Source organism: Crocuta crocuta, unplaced genomic scaffold (assembly GCF_008692635.1).
Source record: "Crocuta crocuta isolate KB4526 unplaced genomic scaffold, BGI_CrCroc_1.0 scaffold237, whole genome shotgun sequence".
NCBI lineage: Eukaryota > Metazoa > Chordata > Mammalia > Carnivora > Hyaenidae > Crocuta > Crocuta crocuta.
The window spans coordinates 1,085,539-1,112,862 of NW_027531914.1; the positions used below are offsets into that span (position 1 = coordinate 1,085,539).

Here is a 27,324-nt window from a genome sequence, read left to right on the forward strand (position 1 = left end):
AGAGAAAGTCTAGAACCTGGGAAATGGTGGCTCCTAGTACAGCTCTGTCTGTTGGTAAAAGTTAGTAGAAGATTTAGCCACCCAATATACTCAGTACAACCAAAGGCTCACACTCAATAGGAGTGAATGCTTGGGTTACCCACCCAGTAAACAAATCAGAACACACTGAGGTGCTGGCTGAGAGGAAAAGGTAGTAGAATGGGAGAATGGGTAGTAGAAAAGTTCTAAATACCAACTCTAATCTCCTAGTCAAGTACAAAAATGAGAATTGTAGTAACCATATATATTTTTGCCTTCTTTTATCTCTACATCTTTCCATCTATCTTTTCCCTATTTTATACAAGGTATGTTGAGGCGATAAACTTTTAATGTGTTTTTTAGGTTATAGGATACCAAGTTGAGGTTGTGACTTTATTAAAAGGTTTGAACGTCACTCAGAACCAAAGATGAAAGTATGTCTTGAACCAAGGGTGATGATTAACACGGTTCTATAAGCTCACTGCCAGAAAGTGGAGGAGGGGAGGAGGGGAAACATACCCCAGAAATGGTTACATTGACTGATGGGAAGCTGGATCTCTCTTTTCTGGGGAGAAAATGTGTTTCCACTGGACTGGGAGACGGTTGTGTCACCTTAGGCAGGAGCATATTATTGCTGTTGTTTGACATTTTAAATATGGATAGAAGTATATAAATAAAAACTAGCCATATAACATTAGAGATAAGCCACAGTTTACCATACTATTCCCCCATCCTCAAGCATTTAAGTTATTTTAAGTTATTTCCAGTTACTGCCACTACAGATTACATGGTGTTAACACTTCCCATGTTTTGTAATTTTTTAATAGAGTTGCAGAATTGGGATCCCAAGGATGTATTTCTAACCTGTGAAAGAATTCCTTTTCTCTTTCTGGAAGAGTGGTCAGCCGGGCCAGAAAACCAACCACTGGTGGGCCCTTAGTACCTCAGTCTTAATGCCTGTTCATTGACTTCCCTGACTCTGCATGCTAAAATCTTCATGCTCAGAAGAGGGGGGGCAGCAAGAGAAAGCTCCTTCCCAAGATGGGACTGTATTCCTATTTACTCATTCGACAAACTGTTAGGAGAAACCGCTGAATACTGTGCCCTAAGAGTGCTTTGTTTACCACAAAATAAACTTTTAGCACTCTTCTAGAAAAGATATAGAATTCCATGGCATACCTTTTGTCCTCATTCCATCTTTTTTTTCCATCCTTTTTTAATTATTTATTTTTCACCGATTTCAAATTTCTTTACTCATACTCTATTGCGGGTGCTTTAAATTCTTCATGTCACAAAGAAGAGAAAGGTGAATTAAAGTACATCTGCATACTTACAACTGCAATAAACAGCATACCGCCAAGTGAAGAGTAGATTAAACAATAAAGACATATAATCTTTCAAATAGCAAGTCTGAAGGCACTAGGTTCAAGAATTGGTCCAGCCGCTCAGTGATGTCATCCAGGTCCCAGGTTCTTTTCATCCTTTTGCTCTGACATCCTCTACACACTGGATTTTCAATCTCTGGTTGCCTCATGGTGGTGTGATGGCTACAACAATGCCAACTATCATGTCCCCCCTCCACAGTGCATAACACTGAACTCGTAACACATAACTCTCTCATTGAAAGAGAGAAAAAATAGCCTTCTCATACAGATCTCTCTAAAATGGAGAAAAATCTTTCCCATCCCAGCAGACTTCTCTTATGTCTCATTGACCAGAACTGAGTCACATGAATACTATTAGCTGCAAATACATGGAGAAAATGAGAATCTGGCATTTTGGGCTGGTTCAAGAAAGATGGACTCTCCTAGAAGGGAAGAGGTGATAAAAATATGTGTTGAGTAGACAACCGGGCGACTAAAGGATTATGGGTTGGGGCTGGAGGGGAGTAGAGGTATGTAGCATATGTATGTAGAGAGAGTAGAGATATGTTTACATATCTATATAAAGGCAAAGCCCTCTTTAAAAGCTTTGAAGCCCAAATTTCACCTGCAATGTTTCCATCTAACTATGTATCACAACATATGGTTCACAACACTCACACACGTTCTCTCTCCCTTCTCTTGTCACTCCTCTATCTCTCTCACACACAAGAGGCCTCCAATAAACTTCCTGCATATTTTCTAATTTTTTCATTTCAACACTGTCAGTGATGTAATATCTAATTGCTCTTTGCTTGGAATGGCTGACGTTAGCGGACATATTTACATTTCCTTTCTAGATAATACACCTTCAGCCTAACAACAATGAAATGTGTCTAGAAGTCTAATGAGTCACTATGAGTTAGCTGCTATATGTAATTCAGAAAAAAAACTATAAGAACCTTATATTCAAATAGAATTATAAAATACCTACTTCTTAATATATAATGTTCCACCATCTACTAACGATTCTCATATCCATTATCTTATTAATCCTCACAAGGACGCTGTAAAGTTAGTTTCATTAGCATTTTACAGATGAAGAAACAACTGGTCATTAGAATTAAGTGACCTTGGCCAGTCACAGATAAGTGACAGACCAGGACTTTAACTCACTTATTGAGACATTATACCAATTGCTTTTAGGTTCTACAGAAGTAGGAAAGAATCCAGTGATTTCTCATAGTTTACTATATGAATTATGAAACTCTAGGCATGTCATTGAAACTCTATGATCCTTCGTATTTTGTCCTATAAATTAGGGCCTTAAGTAGATTAAAAGCTCCCACCACTAGTATAGCAAACAGTAAAGATGACCTAGTAAATCTCTGAGCTTCACCTGAACAGTAGCTGAACAATTACCACTGCCACAATTCCTTTCCTTCCAACCCTTATCCCTGCTATAGTCTTATTCATACATTTATTCAAAACACATTTATGAAGCAACTCCCATGGGCCAGAAACTTTCAGGAAGAAAGGTAAAGCAACTGGAACAGAGTTCTTCCCCCATGCCTAGGCTTTCATTGTCAATAGCATTATACCCCAGCCCTGATTATCAAAATTTTATGTAAAGATTAAAAGTGGTCAATTTCTGATGTTTCTTTGTGTTCTAAAAGGCTGTGAACCTATGACTTTAGACATGAGAAATCTAATTAGGAGGGGGAAAGACTGAGTGATTATAGGGGCGCCTGGGTGGCTAGACAGTTGAGTGTGGCTGACTCATTAATTTCAGCTCAGATCATGATCTCACAGCTCCTGAGTTTGAGCCCCGTACTCACATTGTGAGCCTGCAAGGGGATTCTCTCTCTCTGTCCCTCTGTACTCACTCACTCTCTTACTCTCACTTTCTCAAGGTAAATAAATTTAAAAAAGAGAAAAAGAGAGTGTGCCATTATAAGAAAGAGGAAACAGTAAGGAGAGAAATGATCAGTGAAAGGAAACAACTAAAGCCAGCTCAGTCTTTTGCTATGACCACTTCCTCAGACAACACACAGCTTCACAGCTGGGGTGAGGTCCACATGAGGCCAGCACTTCCACAGACCCAAATGTGGCCTTATCACATCAGCCACATCTTCCCACATGTCCACTGTGCCCTGCTCACCAGATCAATGCCAGAGCTTGATGATCAGATCACAGTTTGTACTACAGGATCCACGTGGGACCCTGGGTGCAGCCCTGCACTGTGCCTGTGAATTCTCAGATTTCCTAGTGGCAAAGATGGGTGGTGATGGATGTTTATGACTCCAGAGAGCCACTGTGAAGATTAATGACTTAATGTTTTGCAAAGTGTTTTTAAATCCCCAGATGAGAGCTGCTCGTACAGCTGGCTGCGGCATGATTAGCATTTGCTTGCTTTAAATTGGTTGCTCCCGTCATATTTCAAGACCCCAAAAAAGACCCAGATTAAAGGAAATGCCCAGGAGTCCACTGATGGCTTTTAGATTGCACTTCCCCAGAGGCTGATGGGCTGACAGAGACAGAACTCTCCTTTTCAGCACCACCTTTACAGAGAAACACTGTATCTTTACGTTCAGATGTGGGATCAAGATCATGAAAGTCATATTTGAACCAACATCTGATGTCCCCCTTGAGGCCACCGTGCAGACTGCCAGCACGCTGTTCTGCGTTTGGAACATTTCCAGGCTAATAGCAAAATGATTTCTTATGGGACTACTGGAGGGGGAAACACTGAGTGGAGATTCATCTTGCTATTTAGAAAACTGAATTAGTAAATAAGTTTGAGTGATAATTACAGAAAATCCAAACTGGTTTAATATGTGTGGCTTCTAATGATGTGAAAATTGGGGCGCCTGGGTGGCTCAAGTCAGTTAAGCGTCTGACTTCACCTCAGGTCATGATCTCAGTCACGGTTCATTGGTTTGAGCCCCATGTTGGGCTCTGTGCTGACAGCTCAGAGCCCGGAGCCTGCTTCAGATTCTGTGTCTCCCTCTCTCTCTGCCCCTCCCCTGCTCATGCTCTCTCTCTCCCAAATTAAAATAAACATTAAAAAATTTTTTTAAATGATGTGAAAGTTGATTAAACTGTACTTACAATCTGATTATCCTTAGAAAACCTAGAAAAAAGACGAGTTTTGGAATTCTAAGTTATTTCAAGATTGATTTTTGGGGGTGTTGCCCATTTCAGTAACTGACATTTTAAAAGATAAAACTAAATTAAATCGGGGCACATGGGTGGCTCAGTTGGTTAAGCGTCCGACTTCGGCTCGGGTCATGATCTCCCAGTCCGTGGGTTCAAGCCCCACATCGGGTTCTTGGCTAGCTGACATTTCAGAGCCTGGAGCCTGCTTCAGATTCTGGGTCTCCCTCTTTCTCTGCCCCTCCCCCGCTCACACTCTGTCTGTCTCTGTCTCTCAAAATTGAATAAACATTAAAAAAAAATTAATAAATTGCATTGATTCAATAGAGAGAAGATAAAATTACTGTATTGCTATTCCCCTGTGAAGCATTTTCCCCGGCCTTTCAAGTTTTGTTAAAGAATTATTAAAAGCACTGAAATGAGCAAGACGTATAATTTATAATTATGTGACCCATGCACACACTAGAAGGTTTCCATAGTACCACTAGTACAGATTTGGAAGTCAACCTTGAAGTAGTTGTAAGTGCAATGAAAATCTGCATTTGAAAAGTTCCAATGGCTTGTGGTGTCAGAGTTTTCACAAAAATAGAGACAGTAAACCCTTGCCCTACCAATAAATTAGATTTTAAATGAATAGCTAATAACAATGCATGAAGTATCACATGAATATTAGCAAAACATTATTGACTAAATGTACCAAATGTAGAACATTAGGAAAAATGGTGACTTCATCATGGCTTATTTTGAATTTTTAATTTTCTTAATATTTAGTTTAAGTCCAAGTGGCTTGAGGAATAATAATAAATTCTATACCCTTTGGCTTCTGGGATATTCTCAGCGGTCTTCAGTGAGTCTGTATCGAGAAAGAAAAAGAGAAACTTACAAAGGCCACCCTTTGACATCTCCCTATATTCCTGAATAAATTTCACAGGCGACTAGAAGTAACATTAAATAGTTAGGCTTCAATAAGTAATTCAGAGAATATTCTTTTGATCAGCTAAAAAGGAACCAGGGATTATCTGCCACTTAGCTATATTTTTACCATTTAGAAGTAGCAATATTCACTGAGACAGAGGCCCAGAAAGTGGGAGGCAAAGCTACATCCACTCCCTTCTTACAGTGCTGGTCCATAATATGTAGGTGCCATGAGTATGACAGATGGGACCAGAGTACCCCAGTAAGCATATAATCTTAACTAAGAATGTGACTACTGCAAGTCTAGTGGTAGGGCCTTAATACTGAAGAACCAAGTTGCTACTAACCTAGAAACCCTGAGCAATGGCATATAACAATAATAATACTTATCAGACCTTTTCTTGAGAGTCTACCATATGACAGGCACATTGCAAACATTATCATTAATATTCACAATTCCATAAGTTCAAAATGATTATCCCCATTTTACAGATGAGAAAATCAAAGACCAAGAAATTACACCATTTGTCCCAGTTCAAGCAGTTGGCACAGCACAGGAAAAGCATAATTCCAGCATAAGCTACTCTCATATCCAAGGCCATGTACCAGACATCCCTACAAACTCAGTTAACCTGAACTGCTGAGTTGTAAACGTATGTTTATTCATCTTGTGTATTTACATACTTGGGTCTGTGTTATGGGCACAATCCTTAGAAACAAAAGTACAGATATCTTATAAAATAATGATCATATTGATTGTACACAGCACATATTGAGCGCTATCATCTGAGAAATTACTTTTGTGTCACTTTCCAGGTGTGATAGTCCACATGACAGGGTAGGGAAAATCAAGACTACTATACCTAAACCAATCATGGACAAAGGATTTTGGATCATCATGTCCAGCTTAGGTCAGTGATTTTCCAAGTATGTTCCTTGAGCCATCAGCACTACCTCAAAGCCCGTTAGGAACACCCCACCCTAGATCTGCTGAATCATACACTCTGGGAATGGGTCTCAGTAATGTTTAACAAGCCCCCTAGGTGAAAGTGACACATGCTGAAGTCTGGAGCACTTAGGCTTTGACCGATTCTGATTCAATCTCTGAAGCTAGAGCAGGATCACATCCCTGAGGACATGGGGCTCCACTAAACAAATGTGGGGCTCTCACAGCAAGAAAGGTGTCTGACACAGGGTCTCCGAGTCAAATGCTTTAGGGGATCAGAGAAAGGTTAGAGGCCTCAAGGGAAGGTTCACAGGACCAAAAAGTCCCATATCAAAAAGCGGAAACAAAATGAGAGAAGGAAGTCACTATATTTCCTTTAGCCCAGAGCCACTTAACTGATTAGGATTCATTTGTTACAGATGAAGTAAAAATTCATTTCCCCAAATGTCAATCTAATATACATGAACACCCCCAACTCCTTCTTTTTCAATTATAAATATGCCTAAAGGGGAACTGTAATTTTAAAGTATCTCGGTGTGAACAAAGCAACTAATTCCCTTGAGGTTATTTTTCATATTTAGATTAACTTAGTGAGACTTTATATTACCCACATCATAGTTCCTCTGTATACCTAAATTATTACTACTTTTCTCAAATGGCCACTACAAATTTTAACAACAATATCTGGGGTGATATTTTTAACTATTGCTTTGGGGTTTTCTAATGAAATGAATACCAAAATGTGCAAATAAATAAATTAAAGACAAGTAACAGACTGGGGAGAATATTTGTAACACATAGAGTAGAAAAGGAGTTAATATTCATTATATATAAAGAGTGCCTACCAATAAAAAAGAAAAACAACTCAGTAGAAAAATGAGCAAGGAAGTTAAACAGGTCATTCATTCATTGTTCAACAACTATTTTCTTTTATATTCATATCATTTGCATCCTGGCTCCATGCTTTCTAGTGGGTATGACATTGCCAGTTGTTGTTTTTGTCTTTAAGTAAACTCTATCCCAACGTGGGGCTTGAACTCATGACCTTGAGATCAAGAGTCACATGCTCTACCAACTGACCCAGCCAGACATCCTCAGGCTTTAGCACTTTATTTAACCTCTCTCTGATTTGATTTTCTCACCGGTCGTAACCAACAATTTTTTTAATGCTTATTTTTTTTATTTTTGAGAGAGTGCACATGTGTGCACACACATGCACAAGTGGGGGAGGGACAAAGAGAGAGGGGACAGAGGTTCCAAAGTGGGCTCTCTGCCGATAGCAGAGAACCCAACACCGGACTTGAACCCACGAACCATGAGGTCATGACCTGAGCCAAAGTCAGACACTTAACCGAATGAACCACCCTGGTGCCCCATCAGTCATAAGCTTCCTAATAACAGTTCCTACTTCTTAGGGCCTTTGTAAGTATTAAAATATATGTAAAGTATAATAAGGCTCAGAAAATGCTAGATATTGCTATTATTATGTTACATATTAAAAGATAAACACTCTACTAGGCACTAGCAATTCGCAAAAGAAGAAAAACAAATGGCCAAAAAATAGTAAAAATGTTTGCTATCCAAGATATGCACAGGTTTGTGGGGAGATAGCATTCTTATACTTTGTCAGCATAAACCGGGGGCAAAGATTGTGAAATAGGTGGACAGTATCAACTTTAAATGCATATACCCTTTGATGTCAGAATTACAACACTAGAAATTTACCTGGGGGTGCTCACAAAAGCATGAAAATACTCTATTACAACATTTTTATAACAGTAAATAAAATTTGAAATATCCTGAATATCCATATACAGGGATGATTAAAAGAAATATGGTACATTCAAATAACGGAAACCCACTAACAAGAATAAGATAGGTGAGTAAGTACTAATATGAAGATATCTTCAAAAGATGGGGTGCCTGGGTGCCTCAGTCAGTTGGGCATCTGACTTCAGCTCTTGTCATGATCTCACAGTTTGTGGGTTCAAGCCCTGTGTCGGGCTCTGTGCTGATAGCCAGCTCAGAGCCTGGAGCCTGTTTCAGATTCTGTGTCTCCTTCTCTCTCTAACCCTCCCCTGCTCACACTATCTCTCTCAGAAATAAATAAACATTAAAAAAAATTCAAGGGGTGTCTGAGTGGCTCAGTTGGTTAAGCTTCTGACTTCAGCTCAGGTCATGATCTCACGGTTCGTGAGTTTGAGCCCCACGTCGGGCTCTGTGCTGACCGCTAGCTCAGAGCCTGGAGCCTATTTGATTCTGTGTCTCCCTCTCTCTCTGACTCTCCCCTGCTCATGCTGGCTCTCTCTCTCTCTCTCTCTCTCAGAAATAAATAAAACATTTAAAAAATTCAAAAGAATGTAATATGATCTTTTGGTGAACATCTTAAAAGGATTTATGCATATAATGCATATGCATGAAAATTTTCTAGAATAACTTGGTCCTTGGGATCCAAGAGATTTTGGGATGAAGAATTTGAGATTAGGATTGATGGATGTTAACTAAACTCACTGTGGCAAACATGTCACAATATATACATACATCAAATCATTATATTGTACACCTTGGACTACTACAATGTTATATGTCAATCACATCTAAATAAAACTGGAAAAAAAGAAATAGAGATCAGGGGTAGGAGAAGGAGAGTTTCATTTTCATTTTTTCCTTTTTATACTATTGGAATTTTTCTGGGAATAGATATTATTCTTTCTATGAAATTGTGGATTGCCTTTTTCTTTATTCTTTCAATATTTTTAAAAAATCTAATTCAAGAAAAAAGAACAAGTATTTATTATCTCACACAGCTTCTGAGAATCCAGAATGCAGGAGCAGCTTATTGAGATGGTTCTAGCTGTGAGGCTGCAGTCAAGATGTAGGCTGGGGCTACAGACTCATCTGAAGGCATGGCTGGGACTAGGGGATCTGACTACAAGTTAACTGACATGTCTCTTGCTCGGAGGCTTCAGTTCTTCACTCTGTGGTCCTTCTCATAGGGAAGTTGGCCACCTCTCTCACTACATGGTCTCTGTATTTATACACCATTGCTTCTGCTTCATTCTCAGTCATTAGAAGTGAACCACCCACATTCATGAAGAAGGGAATTAGAAGTATTAATGAACTTGTAGGGGTGCTTGGGTGGTTCTGTCAGTTAAGCATGTGACTCTTAGTTTCGGCTCAGGTCATGATCTCATGTTTCATGACTTCAAGGCCCACATTGGGCTTCGCACTAACAGCAGGGAGCCTGCCTGGGATTCTCTCTCTCCCTGTCTCTCTGCCCCTCCTCTGCTCTGTTTCTCAAAATAAATAAACTTCAAAAAAAATTAAAAATAAGTATTAATGAACTTGTAGACATTTCAAAACCAAACAGAAGAGGAATATTTGGGAGGCAAATTTCAGAGGCGAGGGAAGCCAGAATCAACATATTGAAGTAGGTATGTGGAAAGAATACTAGCCTTGAAATCAGGAGAGCTGGCGTTTATCTCCTGACATACAGCCAGCACATAATATATGTTTATTAAATGAATGCATGAATAACAACTTTTCTGAGATTGTTTTCAAGTCTTCAGTCACGGGTATAAGAGCAGTCACCACATTACAGGGTTCTCCTGTGGGCTGAGTGGAATGATGGATATCAGAGCTCTTTGTAAATTTAACACTTGTAGCCGATGATGCTTGGAGGTAAACATGGTCTGGAACACGAAGAAGGGGCTCCAGCATACAGGAGTCCTTGCCCAATGCCAGGTATCTTTTCTACCTGTCTAGGTCCTAGGTCCTAGGACCTGAGGCAGTGGTCCAATTCCAGGCCTCTATCTTAGACCCAGTCCAGACTCCTTACAGTGTTCTACAACCAATTGTTGCTAGCATTTTATTTTATGAAACACTACTAACTACTTCCAATATTCTCCATCTCAATAAATGGAAGCTCCAGGGTCACCTGAGTGGCTCAGTCCATTGGGCGTCTGACTCTTGATTTCAGCTCAGGTCATGATCTCATGGTTCATGGGTTCAAGCCCCTCATCGGGCTCTGTGCTGACAGTGCAGAGCCTACTTGGGATTCTCTCCCTCGCTCTCTCTCTCTCTGCCCCTCCTCTGCTAGCACTCTCTCTCTCTCTCTCTCTCTCTCAAAAATTAACTAAAAACATTTAAAAAAAACTTTTTTTAGAAAGTGGCAGCTCCATTCCTCCCATTGTTCAGGCCAAAAACTTGGAGCCATTCTCAACATCTCTGTCCCTCTCCAATTCATTAGCAAATCCTTCTAACCATATCCAGGATGCAGTTGCTTCTCATCATTTCTATTAATACTACCCCTCCACCCCCCTGCCAAACATGTCACCTGATACATCAACCATGATTTCTTTACAAACTACAAAAACTTTAACAAGGCATTTGCTTGGGTTAACATCCAACTCTGGATACAATTTCTTAAGCTGCCACCAGCATCATTTACAACATTTTCCACAGGTTACACAACAACTAGAAATGACGCATGCCCACATGCATGGCACTACGTTGCAGCCATGCCATGATGAGCAATCTGAGTATCATTTGTTTCTTGCATCCCAAGACCCAGGCCTGACCAAGGCCTACCATGGAATGTGACATCTAGAACTTCTAAGCTATTCCTGACAAGGGGGGAGCAGGTGACACTACCAAACAGTGAGATCTGCAGAGCAGTAAAATAAAGTATACATGGTCCTCTCTGATATTGTTGTACCATTGAATTGAATCAAGTCTTGAAAAGTTAAAGAAAGCATTCACTGCTTGAACTGTTAGTTGGCTTTTCTGTTGCAGCAAAAGCATCCTTGTCAATATAACAGCTATAACTAGAAAGGAGGGTGGCAACTTAAAATAAAAACAAATACAATATGCCAGTTAAAAAAAATCATAAAATGATGTTAGAAACCTAGCAGAGGAACAGAAAAGATGATAGGTACCAAAAATCTGAGATCAGCAGACATCAGCATTAAAGTTCTTAACTACAGAGAGAGAGAGAGAGAGAGAGAGAGAGAGAGAAGGTATACCAACTCTTTACAACAAAAAAAAATTTTCCTGATGCTAATTCCATTAGATACTTACCACAAGAAGAAAAAGGACACAGAATAACATAATGGAGGTAATGTATCTATGGCAAAAATAGTTGATGCCTCACCAAATATTCATGTGCTCCCCTCTCACCCACCCCTGTGAATTCCGGTGGGATCATATCACTAATTCTTTTTTTTTTTTTAATGGGAAAATTTGTACCTTCTGCTGCTTTATTTAAGGCTATGTTTTAGTCCCTGAACTGTGTCAAATTGTTCCTTTTTTAAAATTCTAATATAGTTAACATACAGTGTTATATTAGTTTCAGGGGTACAATATTGTGATTCAACAATTCTATACACACACAGTGCTCATAATAAACGTACTCTTTAATCCTCTCGTTTTATTTCGCCCATCCTCCCACCCATCTCCCCTCTGGTAACCATCACTTTGTTCTCTATAGTTAAGAGTCTGTTCTTTGGTTTGTCTCTTCTTTTCTTTGTTCATTTGTTTTGTTTCTTAAATTCTACTTATGAGTAACATCATATGGTATTTGCCTTTCTCTGACTTGTTTCACTTAAGGTTATACTACTTCCATCCAAGTCATTGCAAATAGAAAGATTTCATTCTTTTTTATGGCTAATATTCTATTGTGTGTGTGTGTGTGTATATATATACCATATATATATGATATATATGATATATCCATATATCATATATATATGGTATATATATACACCACATATATATATATACCACACCTTCTTTATCTATTCATCTATTGGCGAACACACAAAAAAAGGATTCAAATAAACAAAATCAGAAATGAGGAGAAATACCTACTAACATCACAGAAATGCAAAATATTTTAAGAGAATATTAAGAAAAACTATATGCAAACACACTGAACAACCTAGAAGAAATGGACAAATGCCTAGAAACATGTAACCTTTCAAAACAAGCAGGAACAAATAGAAAATCTGAACAGACTGGTTACCAGCAATGAAATTGAATCAGTAATCAAAAAAGTCCCAACAAACAAAAGTCCAGAACCAGATGACTTCACAGGTGAATTCTACCAATCGTTTATATTTTTTTTAATGTTTTATTTATTTCTGAGAGAGAGATATAGAGACAGCATGAGCAGGGGAGGGTCAGAGACTGAGGGGGACACAGAATCTGGAACAGGCTCCAGGCTCTGAGCTATCAGCACACAGCCCGATGCGGAGCTTGAACCCACAAACCGTGAGATCACGACCTGAGCCGAAGTCGGATGCCCAACTGACTGAGCCACCCAGGTGCTCCTCTACCAATCATTTAAAGAAGAGTTAATACCTGTTTTTCTCAAACTATTCCAAAAAATAGAAGAGGAAGGAAAGCTTTCAGATTCATTCCATGAAACCATCATCACTCTGATACCAAAACCAGATAAAAACAGTACAAAAAAGGAGAATTACAAGCCAATATCTCTGATGAACATAGATGCAAAAATCCTCAACAAAATAGTAGCAAACTGAATCCAACAATACATTAAAATGTTTATCAATTTTGTTGATCTCTTCAAAGAATCAGCTCATATTTTCATTGATCTATTCTATTGTCTTGTTTTGGGTTTTTTTTAGTTTCTCTTTCATTTATTTCTCCTCTAATCTTTATCATTTCCTTCTTTCTACTGGTTTGGGGTTTTGTTTGTTCTTCTTTTTCTAGCTCCTTTAGCTGTAATATTAGGTTGCTTGACATTTTCCTTGCTTCTTGAGGTAGGCTGATATTGCTATAAACTTCCGTCTTAGATCAGCTTTTGCTGCATCCAAAGATTTTGAACCATTGTGTTTTCATTTTCATTTGTCTCCATGTATTTATTTCCTCTTTGATTTCTTCCTTGACCTATTCATTATTTAGTACTGTGATTTAACATCCACATATTTGTGTTCTTTCCAGATTTTTTCTTGTGGTTGATTTCTATATTCAGAGTGTTGAGGTTATAAAACAGCATGGTATGCCTTCAATCTTTTTTAATTTCGTAAGACTTGTTTCATGGCCTAATATGTGATCTATTCTGGAGAATGGCCCATGTCATGTCACTAATTCTTAACAATGGGACATGAGCTGAAGTGATGGGTCACTTCTAATCCAAAAAGGATGTACCTTATCCACACCCTCTCTCCCACCCATACAGTGATAACAAAGTACTCTGAGACATCAGAGTGGCAAAAAGGAAGCAACATGGACCCAAGTTACCACGTGGAGGAGAGCCAAGCAGGGGAGCTACCTGACCTACATTGGTCTATGATATAAATATTTAGAGAAATAAACCTTTGCTGTGTTAGGCCCCTGAGATTTTCAGGTTTATCTGTTCCACAGAATAGCTTAGCCTAGCCTGGCTACTACAGTTTACTTAATTAAGATTTTAGAATCAAGAATGTCATTTAAAACAGATAGATAACTGAAGTTTAATTCTTCACACACTTCCTTTTACGTAACCATCCTCATCCCACCTCCCAAACATACACAGAAATACACACTACTTTTCCACACCTTTTCTTGAGTCCACTAAGCATCCTATATCTAATAGATGTCCGTTCTCACAGAAGTCTTGTTCACGTCAATTCTGCTTCATCTTCTCTCTGCAGCATTTAGGAAGTTGAAAACAGAGAAGGAAGATAGGATAAGTTTAAAACACAAATTTAAATGATGATAAGAATCTTGGGAGAATCCTCTATTTTTCAGCAGTAAAAATCATTGCATACTAAACATACCACTTCAAATGCTCTGTTAAGAATTCAATAACCCATTGCTATAAAAAGTCTGCCAAATCAAAACTATTTGAGATTTTCAAGCGAGAGATCTTTCTTGACTAAAAAATCATAAGCATATACGTTATACCAACTATGTAAAAATAAATGCTGAAAGAGTCAAACACTGAGGGGATAAAAGGGATAGACATGCAATAAATCACTGTTGAATTTCATCATTTCGGGTATCAATTTATACATTTTTCCTACCTCTGTCTTCCTGGGCATAATCCAAGTACCGATCTTCCTTTACTTGAGCTACCCCAGCCATCACCCTGGAGATGTTTAACACTGAGGCATCCTTCCTGTTAGATGGCTTAGGGAAGGAGTTGCTAGATCTCCAATTCTAACCTGAGCCCCTTATATAACGCCTCATATCCAAGATGCTATTTCCCAAAATGACCACTAATTTCCTTTGTGAACCGTGAATCTTTTCCCCTTAAGTTCCTATTAAGTTCCTGTTTGTGGGTTAACAGGAATTTTTCCTTGATGCCTATTTCAACTTATTGTTCCTAAACTTGTTACTACTAACCTTGCATCTACTACCCCCATTAAGAAACCCTACCCCCTAAGTTTGGAGCCTATATCCAAGGATAGTTAACAATACATGCATCTTTAAATCTACAGCATCTTTAAATCCCCACAACCACACTTTTAAGGTAGGTACCATTATCAGCTCCATTCTGCAAGTGAGAAAAGTGAAACCTAAAGGTTAGGTAACTTGCCCAGAATTTCCAGGCTAGGAAGTGGCAGGGTCACTGCTATCTGACACTATTTAATTTTTTTAATGTAATTTATTGTCAAGTTGGCTCACATACAGTGTGTAAAGTGTGCTCTTGGTTTTTGGGTAGATTCCCATGGTTCATTGCTTACACACAACACCCAGTGTTCATCCCAACAAGTGCCCTCCTCAATGTCAATCACCCATTGACACTATTTAATTTGAGGAATTAAATGTACCACAGTAGAATGGGTTTCAATTATACTGTGAGAGTGATCATTGAGTCCACAGACCACATGATGTTCCTAAACTGTCTAGGACCTCCCAGTCTTAGGTGCTCTGCTCAAGAGAAACCTGAGTATCTGGGTGTGTGACAGTGGCAAGTACAGGAAAGGGAATCCGGCCCAACCAGGAAAAGGTCTTACCCAGGTTAGTCCATAAATGGGCAGCTTAGATACAAAAGCAGAATCTAAGGTTAATTTTTCCATCAGTAAATCAAGAAAAACAAGTGTAAATTTCATAATTTTTGGTTTAGCCAAATGTTTACACAAGCTAATCCAAAAACTGAGTGCCCACACATGGAATCCAATTTGTGTGATGTCTGCACTGTCAGGACTGGGTTGGATGAAGGGGGTCAGAAGGGCTCCTTAAAGGAATCTGAACAGCTGCTGACCATCTTCTTAGTGCTGGCTTGATCCTATCTCATTTCCCCCCTCACTCCCTTCTTTCTCCTTTCGGAACCACAGTTAATCAGTCTCAAGATTGATTCTTTATTGTTGTAAATCTATAGCATATTCAGAGTAAGGGGAAAAGACAAGATTCCAGTTCTTTGCATATGATATAGATAGATAGATAGATAGATAGATAGATAGATAGATAGATAGATAGATGTGAAACTGAACTGAAATACTCTATTTGGTGCAAGATAACTACACTTGCACTCATTTATTTAGGCAATATGTAGTTATAAACTAAATTTAACATCAACTATCAAACCTTGGATTGAATAAGAGCACCCTCCTCAGGCCACAACTAACTTACTGAATTATATTAATAGTGCTAAACTGTTGCCTAGCTTCCAAGATGAGGAAATTGTGCAATAGTAAGTGAAAATTGCAGAAGTATATGCCAGCCATCCCATAAATACCCCCCCAATTCTCATTTAATAAAGGCAATTGCTGGGCAATGTTCTGTGTGTAGATAGGGAAAAGAACTAAAGTAAAAATGTTTTATTTCAGGTTCCACCACTAACTGTGTGACCTTGAGTAAGTTCATGAGCCTCTCTTAGCCTCCATTTATTTATCTCTAAGATGTGCATAACCCTTACTAAGTCTGCCTCACTAGGGTCAAGTAAGATACATCTCAAAGTACTTTGTAAAATACAAAGCAATTTGAAAAAAAAAGAAAATACAAAGCAATTATAAATGTCAGGTATTACTAGTATTAATGAGATAGCATAAGCAATCACTTCATTTTGTTCAGATATAGAACACAGTACTTGACAAAAAAAGACATTCATTATTTCTGCATAATAGGTATCCACTCGTTTAAAAGTGAACAAAATCTTCAATTATTTTTTTTAAAAGCACTGTAGAGGATCTTTGCTACCTGTAGGAATGTGTGCTTCAGACTCACATCTTAAGTGATCTGCTTTTTAGCTCCTTGTTGAGGCTTTGAATAATTTAAATTAGAGATCAGTGTCAACAAAGACTCATTCAGCATCAGAGGTAGGGCACTGTGTTAGGAATTCAAAGAGAGCTCAGTGAAAAGCACTGAATTTGTATTTAAATCTTAGATGCTAGGAAGCACCTCAAGAGATCATCTAACGTACAGAGTAGGTTTCTTTTACAGCTCCTGTGTCAGAGAAAGATTTCAAAGGATAACAATCTGTTAATTATGACTAACCTCTAGAAAGTGTGGTGAAAGGTAGGACCATCACATCTATACTGTTTAAAAGTTTTAAATAATAAATGCATGTTATGTTGCCTTTAAGGAATCAAACAAAATAATTTGGAAAAGCTGGTAAACTTTTTAAAAAACTGAAGCCCAAAAGTATAGTCAAAGCCTTAGTTTCAAAGAACATTCTAGAGATGATGCCCTGCCTAACATAAGACTTCAGATTTCTTAGCTTGCGTCTCACCTTTAACTATATTAAAAACAATGTATCTTGCATAGTTTTAGATGAAATATCTAAATTTTTTCACTGTAACTATAAATATTTTCAAAGGATATAATTTTTGGCACACTGTGAATATTGATATGTTTAAATGTATACAGTTGAATTCAAATATCACAGTGATTTCATACCCATTTATCACACATTAATAAACAAGCTCCTCTCTAAAAGCTGAAAATGATACAGCATTTATGTTTGTCTTTTAACTCTGAACCAGTCAAAGTTCAGTGCAAGAAACAGAAGCCCAGAAGCCCTGTGAGGTGCCTGGCTGGCTCAGCCGGTAGAACTCTATCTCAGGGTTTTGAGTTTGAGCCCCACATTTGATACAGAGATTAGTTTAAAAATTAATTAATTAATTAATTAATTAATTAAAAGTATATATAAATAAACAGAAGCCCCTCAAGGCCTTTTAAGCAGAAAGAAATTTAGTATAGAGTATCAGGTTCTTACAAAATCACCAGAACAAGTTCTTAGTAGGCTTCCCAAAGTCCAGTCTGGGCAAATCTATAGAGACAGAAGGTTAAAAGCCTAGTTTCCTAGGGCTGGTGTGCGAGTGGAGGGAGTGACTGGATTTTTGTTGTTGTTGTTGTGATTTTTAAGTTTAATTATTTACTTTGAGAGAGAAAGAGACAGAAAGCAAATAGGAGACAGGCAGAGGGAGTGAGAGACAGCATCCCAAGCAGGCTCCGCACCATCAGCACAGAGCCCAACGCAGGGCAGGGCTCAAACTCATCAACCATTAAGCCTGTAACCTGAGCCAAAATCAAGAGTCCAACACTTAACCAACTGAGCCACCCAGGAGTCCCAGGAGTGACTATTTATAGGGTAAGTCGCTTCACTGGAACACAACCTTGTCCTTTCAGGTACTGTCTGCGGCTACTTTTGCAAAAGTAAAGTCCGTACTTGCAGACTTTGCACTGTAGTTGCAAAGTCTGAAATATTTACTAGCTGGCCCTTTAAGAAAAAGTTTGCCAACCTCCCTTTGATGCATAGATGTAGTGTTGAACTGTCAGAAAAAATACGTAACTTTTCACCTTCTCTTCTTCAAATGAAGCTGAATAAGCACCCAGGGCACAGAATGAGACACGGGGGAAAGCATGTCCTGACCAAGCTGTTTCTCACTAATAAGAATTGTAGGGGCACCGGGATGGCTCAGTCAGTTAAGTGCCTGACTCTTGATTTCAGCTCAGGTCATGATCTCATGGTTCATGGGTTCGACCCCATGTCCAGCTCTGTGCTGACAGCGCAGAGCCCACCTGGGATCCTCTGTCTGCCCCTCTCCTGCACTTGTGCACTCTCTCTCTCTCTCAAAAATAAACTTAAAAACTTTTTGTAAAAATACAAGAATGGTCCTCCTTGCAGGTTAGAATTTCCCAGCATGCTTCTTACAAACTTTAAACATTTGAAATCTAAGAGCTAAACAGTTTTGCTTTTTAATGGCAGTATTTAGAGTACACCAGAAATTGCATCCTTTGCAACTATTTAAACTTATGATGAAAAAATTTTAGATGTAAACTTAAAAATGTATGTGGACGGGCATCTGGGTGGCTCAGTCGGTTGAGCATCCAACTTCAGCTCAGGTCATGATCTCACAATTTGTGAGTTTGAGCCCACATCGGGCTCTGTGCTGACAGCTCAGAGCCTGGAGGCTGCTTCAGATTCTGTGTCTCCCTCTCTCTCTGCCTCCCACCCCCCACACACACACACTCTCTCTCTCTCAAAAATAAATAAACTTTAAATTTTTTTTACTGTATGTGGAAAACATGGCTGTTTTTGTTTCAAAAATTTTAGAGAGGACATGCAAGCAAAAAAGTTTAAAGACCAGTAGCCTAAAGAAGAAAGTCATCTTTGATTTTAAGCAAGAATCCCAGGTGGAGTTATGAACTCCCTCTCCCCAACTGGAATTCCCCTAAAAGTTAGTTATCTTCTTTTATTATTTTTTTAAATGTTTATTTTGAGAGAGAAAGAGAAAGAGTGAGAGAGGGGCAGAGAGAGAATCCCAAGCAGTCTCCATGCTGCCAGTGTGGAACCTGATGCAGGGCTCAATCCCACAATGCTGGGATTATGAGCTGAGGCAAAATCAGGAGTCAGATGCTTAACTGAGCCACACAGATGCCCCAATCTTCTTTTATTATTATCAAGGCACTCAGGGTCTCTGTTCATTCAGTATATCACATTACAGAGGTTTCCAGAAGAAAAGTTTTTGTACAAGTCATTCTGTATGTGGATACATAAGTGAAAAGGAAACTAACATTTACTGAGCATTTACTATTTGCCAGATTCTCCATATAAATTATCTCATTAATTCCTCATAATTATACTCTGAGTCACATATTATTATATTAATCCTATTTTTCAGCTATAAACTAAAACTGATGTCAAGTGCATTTATGTAACGTACTTAAACCCATACAGCCAATATGCAGCAAAACTAGGATATGAAACATGAACCCAAGACTGACGTAAAGCCCAGGTACTTTCTGCTCCTTGCGCTGTTTGGCTCAGCTTTCTTATATCTCAGGCCTATATTTATGTGTATCTGAATCCATGATACGCAAGGATTCTGGAACCTACAGTGATAATACTTAGTTCCTAACAGTCTGTGGTACTTAGTTCCCCTTCAAGCAACAGGAGCAGTCAAACTACATAACAACCAATGGGACACCAGCACCAGGCACTCCCAACAGATGCCGATCTAAAGTACGGGTATACCTGGGTTTACCAGCTGAATACCAGCCCTGACTCTACCTAAAACCGTAACATTTTTAGAAAAATTGCAAAAAATAAACCTGCCCAACCATCTCACTTTTCAGATAAAGAAGCTAAAAACTAAGAGATTAATGTCTTGCCGTATGTGACACCATCAGTTTGGGGCTGGGCCACATTAGAACGCCAGTCTCCAGAGTCTCCCATATTTTAACAACCAATTGGTGAGTATGTAAAGGACTGACCCAACTCTGCTTCCTTTCTTTTAGAATCGAAAAGAACTCAAGGTAGCTTCATGTTTACAATCAGTCTCCAGCGCTAGAGCATGAGCATTTCAGGATGGCTTCACATAGGCAATTAAAAGTTCTAAATAAATCTGTGAATATCTGTTAAATGATTCCAGTCCTGATACCTGTCCTACTTCTCTTCCTTTTGTGCCTCATCATCCACTGCTTGCATTTTACCAGTGGAGAACAGCACATCTTACAGCACATGCAAAAAACCTGGGAATCTTGTTAAACTGCAGTCTGATTCACAGGTCTAGGGTGAAGGCCAAGATTCTGCATTGCTCATGAGCTCCCAAGTCCAAGTGAGGCCAGTATTGCCACACTTTGAGTAGGAAGACTTAGACAAAATTGCATAAGGACTGTTACTTTACACAAGGATTTTTCTAAATTAAAAAAAAAAAGTAAGAAAGATTAGATGGCGTTCAGGATTACCCAATTAAAGGCAATTTCTAAAATCTCTATTTTTGAGCATTGAACTCTAACCAGTAAGCAATTAGCTTCATCTGATGTACTGGGAAATGAATTATCTCACCTCCTTAGTGGACATAAAAAGTATTTCTTATACTTTAAGAGGTTACATTATCTCTTTAATAAAAGTAACGATACTGCCTAGAAGAATACCTACTGGAAATGTATGCTGCGGTTTTCTCATGGCAAGGAAATCATAAGATTCTACTTCTCTTTTACCGAGCTCATTACTTTATACTGCTTTCTAAAAACAACTCCACCACCAAGTGGACAATACAAAAATTAGCTTATATGATACAATATTCAGGCTTTTTCCAACTCCATCCTTCAATTTCACAGGTTAGTGAAGGATTATTAATTCTGGGCTAATTAAGGGAACCCCGGCAGGACTCCCTAATTCAAGATGGACACCCTCAAAAAATAAGCCATATTGAAGAATCACTTTCCAGTACCTTTTAAACAATGACATCTGAACAGAACTGACCATGCTGATCAGGAATATATAACAAAATGTAAACATTTCCCCCATGGATGCCAATGATTAGAATACACAGTCAAAGTAATTTTCTAACATAAGAAATCATGCTAAGTATTAATTCAAAACCACAGATCTTGAACAATGAAGGCAACACGGTTTCCACTGCTTTTTTCTTGGGTTTTTGTAATTCTATACCTACTTCAAAAACCAGGAAACAGAAACAAGCAACCTTATAAGGAAATATAATAGTGGGAGCACGGAGGCCCTCCCACTGTGAGGAGTGTATTGTGCCCCTCCCCTGGACTTGGTCATATCATTTATTCTGGATATCAGCAGATGCAATACAGTCAGAAGCTTGGAAGAGCATGTTTGACTGAGTTTTTTTATTCTTGCTTCTCTACTATCTCATGAGAACATGCCTTGGATACTCTTCTGTATTTATCTATTTACAGAATTTGTATTTAGAATCTTTACTTCCATAAATAATTTCCCTCTATTTTGTTTTAGCTATACTTTACTACCCTATACTTTGACATGTTCATCTGAAAGAATGGATCATTCATCTGAAAGAATGGATGTATTACTCTTGTGATTTCTACTTTGACCCACTGGTTATTTTAGGAATGCATTATTTAATTTTCCTATATCTCGTATGTATTTTCCCAAAATTCCTTTTGTTATTGATTTCTAATTATACTGATTTATGATTATAGAACATATTTTGTAATGATTTCAATCCTTTTACACTTATTGAGGCTTTTTTTTATGGTCTATCCTGTAGAAGGTTTCACATGTACTTGAGAAGAATGCGCATTGTTTTGGGATGGGGTGTCCAATAGTTGTCTATTAGTCTAGTTGGTGTGTGTGTTACACAATTCTTCTATCTCCTTGTTGATTATCTGCCTCGTTGTTCTACCCATTATTGAAAGTAGGCATTGAAGTCCCAACTGTTATTTTTCAATTTCCTATTTTCTCCTTCAGCTCTGGGAGTTTTTAGTTCATACAATGGGACATTCTATTGTTATGTGCATAGATTCTTATGTCTTCCTGATGTATTGCCCCTTTAATCATTATAAAACATCCTCTGTCTCTAGTAACATTTTTTGTCTTAGAGTCTGTTTGTCTCATATTAGTATACCTACACCACCTCTTTGATTGCTATTTACATAGAGTATCTTTTTCCGTCCTTTTATTTTCAAACTATTTGCATCTTTTAATTTAAAGTGAGTCTCTTACAGACAACATACAGTTGGATCATGTTTTTTAATTCATCCTACCAATCTCTGCCTTTTATTTGGAGAGTATGATACATTTATATTTAATTACTGATAAGATATACATCTCCCATTTTGCTATTTGTTTTCTACTGATTTTTTTTGTTTTCTTGATTTCTATGATATTGCCTTCTTTTGTGTTAAAAAGATATTTCTGGTGTACTATTTTAACTCCCTGGTCAATTCTTTTATTATATATTTTTGAGTTAGTTTCTTACTGCTTGCCCTGGTGATTACCAGTAACATCTTAATTTATAACAATCTGGTTCTGATTAGTACCAACTTAATTTCAATAGTTTATTTTTTAACATGCTTTAAAAATGGCTCCATTCCCTTCTACTCTTCTATGTTGTTGTTATAAAAATAAAAAACTAGATCTGTATACTTTGTGTGCTCATCAACATACATTTATAGTTATAGCTTTATCATTGCCTTTTAAATCAGATATGGGGGAGGAGTAACAAACAAAGGCTACATTTATATTATCATTTAAATTTAACTATGTGTTTACTGGTGTTATTTTTTCATGTGGATTTGAGTTACTGTATAGTGTTTTTCATTTAATTTTTCTTACAGGGCAGATCTGCTAATGATGAGCTCTCTCAGTTTCTATTTATCTGGCAGTGTTTTTATTTCTCCTTGCCAGATACAGATTTTGTGACTAACGGTGGTGTTTTTTTGTTCTTTTTTTTTTCTTTCTTCTTTCTTTTAGCACTTTGAATATGTCATTCAATTGCCTTCTGCCTTCTATGGCTTTTGATGAGATTTCTTTTTGATGAGAAATCAGCTGTCAGTAAGATTCCTGTATATGTAATGAATCTTTTCTTGCTATTTTCAAGATTCTTTTTTTAAGTTTATTTATTTATTTTGAGAGAGACAGAAACAATGTGAATAGAAGAGGGGCAAGAGAAAGGGTGAGAGAGAATCCCAAGCAGGCTGCCAGTGCAGAGCCCAATGCAGAGCCCAATGCAGGGCTTGAACTCACAAACCATGAGATCATGACTTGAGCCAAAGTCAAACTCTTAACAGACTGAGCCACCCAGATGCCCCCATTTTCAAGATTCTATCTTTGACTTCAGCTTTCAACAGTTTGATTACAATATGTCTAGGAGTGGATCCCTTTGAGTTTACCCTACGTGGAGTTTTTTGAACTTCCCAGGTGTTTAGATGAATATTTTGCATCAAATTTGTGAAGTTTTCAAACATTATTTCTTCACATATTTTTTCTGCCTTTTTCTACTCTCCTCTCTTCTGGTATTTCCATTATGCTTATGTTGGTAACATTTGTTGGTGTCCCACTGGTTTTTAAGGCTTTATTCACTTTTGTTCATTCTTTTTTCATTGTTCCCCAGAATGAATAATATCAACATATCCATCTTCAAGTTCCCTGATTCTTTTTTCTGCCTGTTCAACTGTTGTTGAGCTCCTCCAGTGATTTTTTTTTTCATTTCAGTCTTTATATTTTAAACTCCAGAGTTTATATTTGTTTCCTTTTCATAATTCCTATCTCTTTATTGATATTCTCTATTTGGTGAAATGTCATTATTACACATTAACTCTTTAAGTAGGTTTGCTTTATTTCTTTGGAATATCTAAAACAGCTGATTGAAAGTCTGTGCCTTGTAAGTCCTACATCTGGGGTTCCTTAGCAACAATTCTATTGATTTTTTTTTTTCCTTTTATGGAGCATATTTTCTTGTTTCTGTGTATGTCTCATGATTTTTTGTTAAGAACTAGACATTTAAGGGGCGCCTGGGTGGCTCAGTTGGTTGAGTGTCTGACTTTGGCTCAGGTCATAATCTTGCAGTTCATGAGTTCGAGGCCTGTATTGGGCTTGCTGATATCAGGACAGAGGCTGCTTCAGATCCTCTGTCCCCCTCTCTCTACCTGTCCCCCACTAGCATGTGCTCTCTCTCACAAATAAACATTAAAAAAATTTTTTAAATGGAACTAGACCTAGACGTTTAACATAATACAATGTGACAACTCTGACAGATCTATGACCCCCACCTTCAGAGTTTATTGTTGTTCCCACCTTTTATACTTAGTTGTTTGCTTAGTGACTTTTCTGAACTAATTTTGTCTTAGTGTCTCTTAGCTTATCGGTCAACTAATGATTGGACAGAAATATCCTTAAACACCTGAAACTAATAAATCTCCCAGCCTTTGCTGGAGTAGCTCTGTGTAGTGATGGAGCATGTCTTTAAAACTCAGTTTATAATCCCACCTCAGTCTTCAATTCCTACTTGCCTAAAACTTTAGGGTCAATCAGACATAAGAGCTTAGGGCTTTCTCACATCTTTCCCAAGCATGGTCAGAGCTCTTCCATGTAACATGGCCTTCTAGATTACCAGGAATATGTCCAAGTTCTTCAAAGCCCTTATGGAAAGTGCATTCACCAGCTATTCCTTTTAAGCTTTTGGTGAGTCTATTGTTTGCTCAACTGTTATCTATCACATAAGCATCTGCAATTTAAAACCCTTGCCCGTAATTGTTTTCTGGCAATGTTCCCTGTGAGGGGGAAAGTTTTTTAGCACTGAGTGAGTTTTGACTCATCCTTGTAAGTGAATTCTTCCAGAGAAGCACTCGACAGATCAGATAATGACAATTCTATGGGAATGGTCTGAAAGAGTTCCAAATTCATTCTGCCCTCTCTAGTGTCTGCCAAGCTGCCCTCAGGAATGTGGGCTGTTATTTTTTAAGGCTACTGCATAACTGGAAAGTGGGTAGTGGGGTTAGGGTAAGTTATAATGCCACAGAGCCCACTGTTCTTACTAAGATTCAGCCACTTTTCTTGAGTAAATGATCCTTGGGTTAGATCCTTGGATTAACCAAATAAGTCTTTGGTTAATTTCTAGAGTTCTGAAATTTTAATTCTGAAGTTTTTTTAAAGTATAGGTGACATATATTAGTTTCAGCTATACAGCACAGTGATTCAACAATTACATATGTCATAAAATAAATTCCAAGAAATTTTGCCTTTTTTTCATTGCTCTTATGAAGGGGAAAATTTTTGAAGGTCGTTTTTTCTGCCATTTTAATGGCAGAAAATAAATAAGTAAAATAATCCAAACCATGGCTAAGTCCAAAAGCACCAGCTGCCAGACACCAGCATCATGGAAATGCAGAGTTAGGAGTTGTGAAGTAGTAAAGACATAATAAAAAGCCTGTATCTTCTGTGAAATTGCCCCATAAGGTCCATTCTGAATATCTACCAATTTCCAACGCCTTTCTATCCTCCTTTAATTAAACCTGCTCTTCCTTCAACAGCAGCACCAAGGCGAATGGGAGTGAGCTAATTCAATCTTATTGATTCCCTGTTTTGTTTAATCACTAGAGTTACTATTTTGTTTAATTACTAAAGATTGTCTTCTACTATTTCTATTTCAAATATACCTTGATTCAGTTACAATAGTTCTGCAGAGAAAAGTGTTCTACATTCCAAACAATCAACTTATAAACTTTTGAAACCCAACAGGCTTGTTAACAAAGAATTCGCTGTATTCAATTAATGGCTGAAACCCATAATGTAAAAAAAAATAAGTGGTGTAGCTGGTAAACTACTCTGAAGGTCTTCACCTGGATTTCAAAGGATAGAAGAAGAACTAGAAGAATGTGAGGCAAATTGTGTGAACAGAAGCTTCCAGCCTGGAATTAGCATAATATGATCTCAGATAGGTGAGCAGACTAAATTGGCTATGATGGTGTGGGGAGAAGAAGAAGGTTAAAGTTAGGGAGACAAATGGGAGCTGGGAAAGGCAATAGAAACCCTTAAACAACAGGCAGAGAATTTTGTACTTGACTTGTAGGACAATAGTTCACAACCATTTTATCTCCTCCAATACACCTAAGAGATGCAATCACTCCCAGTTACAGTAGTGGGCACAATTCAAGAGATATTCAAATACAGGGATGAGGTAGTGAAAATGGTATCAAAATCTCTGGCAGGAGGTGTGGAGGGGAGGGACATGAGAGGTTTGAGAAAGCCACACTTGAGATTCTGCTAGTCCTTCCTTAACTACTTCACTCATTCCTCCACACCCCCTTCAGTGGGAATGGGAAGTCAGGGATCTTTGAAGAAAACAGTGCCCTTTTGAAAATGCTTCATGACTGTATCTCATTGGAGTAATTGCCTAACTTCCTGAATATTAGACAAGTCTATTTCAGCACTTTCCAAAATGGGATTCATAAAACACTCATCCCATAGATGCCACCTGTTTAAAACATTCAGTTCATACAAGTCTGGGAAATCCCACATACATATAATATCCCCTCTTGCCAGAGATTCACAAACGATATTTATTAGCCTACTAAAGGATCTAAGAACTCCCACAGTAGAGAAATCTGTTCAATTTTCTTAATGCAGTTTCCACACACTTACCTGATCATAGATTTTATCCTCACATAATGTCTACTAGCATCCTAGTATTTCAGAGAAAAAACCTGATAAACACTGGCCTTATCAGCTTCTATGTGGTTGGTGACATGTCACATGTGGTTCTGCACTTGTCACAGATCTCCTTATGCAAGACAATAAAGCAGAAAATGACATTTTCTCCTCTCTAGAAACCCCACTCCCTATAACCATCTGTCCAGTCCTCCCTTACCTCTTCAATTCCTCATGTAGAGAAGAATTCAGCTCAGCCCTTTCAGTCCCCCGCCCCATTTCCCCACCACCACCACCACCACCACCACCACCACCAAGTGGCTTTATTCAGTGGGAATTGTGAATCAAGGCACCTGGGTTCTTCAGTGTTTTTCTGGGACTCTGACCAATATCCATCCCTGAATCTGAGCTAAGTAACTGAGCTGCCTAAAAGGGAAACCAGCTTGGAGAACATGATGGCACTTGTGGGTCTTCCTGTGTAATTAACTAGAGGAAAGGGAAGGGTTATGAAAATCTGCTGAGCAGGGGGCAAAAGAAAAGATGGGAACAGGCCTGTCAGGGCCTGAGTGAGTTACAAAAGAGAACAAGGCAGAAGAGAATGAGGAATGACCTTC

At 38.2% G+C, this 27,324-nt stretch overlaps 2 long non-coding RNA genes across 3 annotated transcripts in view; one reads left to right on the plus strand and one right to left on the minus strand.

The window, feature by feature from the left end:
• Positions 1-831: 831 nt before the first annotated feature.
• LOC144240461 (uncharacterized) overlaps positions 832-27,324 on the minus strand; it is a 33,056-nt gene continuing 6,563 nt past the window's right edge. Inside the window, exons 2-4 of one of the 2 annotated variants that reach the window (XR_013337728.1) lie at positions 13,957-14,045; positions 5,349-5,388; positions 832-1,825 (exon numbers count right to left, since the gene is read on the minus strand). This is a non-coding gene — a long non-coding RNA (uncharacterized LOC144240461). Of the gene's footprint in view, positions 1,826-5,269; positions 5,389-13,956; positions 14,046-27,324 lie in introns of those variants that run through there. The other variant, XR_013337727.1, reaches the window with a different exon arrangement.
• On the plus strand, positions 19,746-20,162 carry LOC144240469 (uncharacterized). The gene is made up of 3 exons (XR_013337734.1): positions 19,746-19,810; positions 19,924-19,960; positions 20,086-20,162. It is a non-coding gene; the product is annotated as an uncharacterized LOC144240469 (long non-coding RNA).